General features: G+C 41.9%; 1 non-coding gene across 1 annotated transcript; it reads right to left on the reverse strand.

The window, feature by feature from the left end:
* Nucleotides 1–259: 259 nt before the first annotated feature.
* Nucleotides 260–366, reverse strand: LOC148576280 (small nucleolar RNA R71). The gene has a single exon (XR_015904261.1). It is a non-coding gene; the product is annotated as a small nucleolar RNA R71 (small nucleolar RNA).
* Between the last annotated feature and the right edge of the window lie 3,394 nt (nucleotides 367–3,760).

Consider the following 3,760-nt stretch of genomic DNA (forward strand, 5'->3'; position numbering starts at 1 on the left):
CCTTGTTCAGAATAATTGATCATTCAGAGGAAGTGTCCAAGAAGACCCCAATCAACATCTAACCACCTTCCTGAGGATATGCAATACTGTGAAGTCTAATGGTGTTCACCCTGACACCTATAGACTACTTCTGTTTCCCTTCTCACTCAAGGACAAAGCATCTAAATGGCTGGAATTCTTTTCAAAGGAGAGTTTAGCAACCTGGGAAGACGTGGTGAACAAATTCTTGGCAAGATTCTATCCTCCTCAACGAATCAACAGGTTGAGAGCTGAGGTACAAACCTTCAGGCAGCAAGATGGTAAGACTCTATATGAAGCATGGGAGAGGTTTAAGGACCTGACAAGAAGATGCCCGCCAGATATGTTCAATGAATGGGTACAGTTGCACCTTTTCTATGAAAGCCTTTCGTATGAATCAAAGAAGGCAGTAGACCACTCATCCGGGGGATTTCTGAACAAGAAGAAGACCATTGAAGAAGCCATAGATGTCATTGAGACTGTAGCAGAGAATGACTACTTCTATGCTTCTGAAAGAGGCAACACTAGAGGAGTGATGGAGCTGAACAATGTGGATGCACTGCTAGCTCAAAACAAGCTTATTACCAAGCAGTTGGCTGACCTTACCAAAAAGATGGAGAGGAATCAAGTGGCAGCAATCACCACCTCAGCAGCAACTCAAGAAGGAGTAAATGAAAAAGCAGAGGGTGATCAGGAACAAGCCAACTACATTGGAAGTTCACCTAGGCAGCACCATGACCCATACTCCAAAACATATAATCCCGGTTGGAGGAACCACCCAAACTTTGGGTGGGGAAACCAACAGGATCAAGGCCAAGATCAGAGACGCCACAACCCCAACAACAATGCAGCTCACCAACACTCCACACATAGGTCATATCAACACCCACCTAACAACACCTCTCATCATCCATACCAAAGTCAAACTGGCCCTTCTCATCCTTCCAATCTCAATTCTCCATCATCGGAAGAAAGACTATCAAGGATTGAGACTTTACTTGAGGGCATATGTAAGAAAATCCAAGATAACAAGGTGTTTAAGGAGGAGGTGCGAGCCAATATCAAGAACCAAGGAGACACCATCAAGAGGCTGGAGTTTCAAGTGGGATACCTTTCTGAGAAGATCCCCAAACCTACTGATAGCTTCCCAAGTGACACAGAGAAAAATCTGAGAGGTGAAGCAAAGAAGGTCAGATGGGAAGATTGCAAGATGGTTACTATAAGTGATAAGGATACTGAGGAAGAGCCGAACAAACCATTAGAACAACCTGAAGATACATCAGCAGGAAAGCAGGAAGAGAATCATCAAGAAACCACAATCACACAGAAGGAGCTGCTGAGACTCTATGCACCATTTCCCCAAATACTCAATGGTGGTGTAGAGAAGAGAATATACTCAAGGTTTCTTGATATGTTTGTATCTCTCCATGTAAACATACCATTCATCAAGGCCCTCCAACAAATGCCCTCATACATTAAGTATATGAAGGAGCTTCTAACAAGGAAAAGCTCACTCAAGGGAGGACAAACAATAGTGATGAATAAGGAGTGCAGTGCTCTCATTCAAACAGAGTTGCCTACAAAAAAGAAGGACCCAGGGAGTTTTCACATCCCATGTGCCATAGGAGAAACACTGATTGATAAGGGACTCTGTGACCTAGGAGCAAGCATCAACTTAATGTCTCTATCTCTAATGAAGAAGCTGCAGATTAATGAGCTAATGCCCACAGATGTAGTCATCAGGCTGGCTGACAAAACTCAAAAACAAGCAGTGGGAGTGGTTGAAAATGTGTTGGTGAAAGTGGGAAACTATTTCCTCCCCACAGATTTTGTCATATTGGAAATGGAAGAGAGTCCCATCCACCCAATCATATTGAGAAGACCGTTCCTAGCTACAGCCAGAGCACTCATAAATGTGGAGCGAGGAGAGCTAATACTGAGGATACATGATGAACAACTCGCATTCAATGTTTTCAAACCCTCACAAGAAGCAGACCAGGAAAACAAGGAACCAAGAGAAAATCACAACAAAGCACTGGTGGAAGAAACAAGCACTGAAGCACAAAATGTACACCTGGGAATCCCCTTGGTTGATATGCAAAACAGCCAAAAGGTGTCACAGCTAAAGGAAACTCAAGTGGAGCCAAAACCACCAGAATCATATGAGACCAGTAACAAAATCTCCCTAGGAAAAGAGACCACAAAGAGCAGGATAACAGCAAAAGAAACAAAGAAGAAGGCACCAAAGAAATGGAGGAACAAGAAGATCCCCACAGAAGATTTCTCTCCAGGGGATAAAGTGATCTCAGCTTACTTCCCAAATATCCCACCTCATCTCCCCACCATCTCATCTCAGCTACCCAAGGTTTTCACCATCAACAAAGTTCTCTCCCTAGAACATGTAGAGATCCTTGATGACGCCAATGGATATAGGTTTACTGCAAGAGGAGAAGATCTGAAGCACTACCAGCCACCCTGACAAAAGGCAGAACGTCAAGCTAGTGACGCTAAAGAAGTGCTTCATGGGAGGCAACCCATGTTTTACATACTTTTAAATTAGTTAATAAAGCAAAGTTCATGAAATTCAAATCAACTTTGACATATCCTTGAATGCAACATATAGTGAAGAACAAGTTTGGTGTTCAAGGCACACTAAGAGAACATGAATGCAACTCATAGCATGTCACTCTTAGCACCTTGAACAAATCTTCTTACACCACAGTGCCACAAATTAAGTTTGGTGTCACCAATGTTGCATACAAGGACATTTAGTTGGTTAGTTGGTTTGCACTCATGAATAGCAATTAGTAACTAGAAACAAAAATTTTAAAAAGTAGTTACTCTTTTTTTTTTAAATTTTGCCACCACTTTCCACAATTTTATTAATCATATTTCTTTTATTTTGTAGGAGAATTGATGGGACAATTGAAAGAGGATTCGGCCACCACAAAAAGAGATGACTATACACGTGTCTTCAAGGGGATTGCATTGGGAATTGTTGCCATGCAACATTGGAAAAAGAACAAGCTTGGAAACTGAACCAACCCTATCATAAAGTTGATGATCCTTGTGCTCATCCATTGCTAAACCCCATCCGTCCATCACACAACCACCCCATCAATCCACACCTTTCATTCACTCATCACTTTCCTGTATAAGTGATTCCTAGTCCGTACTCCCCTTCACATTACAATTCCCATTCTTTATACTTCACACCTTCGGAACCCAAATCCCTTCATTTCACCCTATCCAAACCCAACCAAATTCCACCATTTATCCACAATCCCTCAACACTTTCACACATCAACTCTTACTCATGGCATCATCAAGCTCTAAAAGAAGAAAGGGGAAGGAGCCTATGGAGCAACGCCCTTTTGATGAAAAGAAGTTTAGAACCTTTCACCATGCACTTCAATTTGGATGGATGGCTGATAAAGAGATCATATATGAGCTAGACTTTCAAGTCAAGAAAACTGAGTGCCCCGAAATCACAGAAAGGGTAGAAAAGAGTCACGAATCAGTAAGGAAGGTACTTGAGGATTGGAAAAAAGCTAGACTGGCATGAATGCAAGGAAGCACAAGTGGACACAAAAAGGAAAAACAAGAAGGAGAGCGCGAACAACCTCATGAGTAAAAGGTGGTGGAGTTCCCTCATTGTCCCATCTTTTTCAAGTATTGAATAAGAAAAATCATGTATAAAATAGAACATGCTTCCATGGTAGTTTAGGATTTTCAATGCTGT

The sequence above is a fragment of the Arachis ipaensis genome, chromosome B1 (assembly GCF_059453495.1).
Source record: "Arachis ipaensis isolate K30076 ecotype BB chromosome B1, ASM5945349v1, whole genome shotgun sequence".
In the NCBI taxonomy this organism is placed as follows: Eukaryota; Viridiplantae; Streptophyta; class Magnoliopsida; order Fabales; family Fabaceae; genus Arachis; species Arachis ipaensis.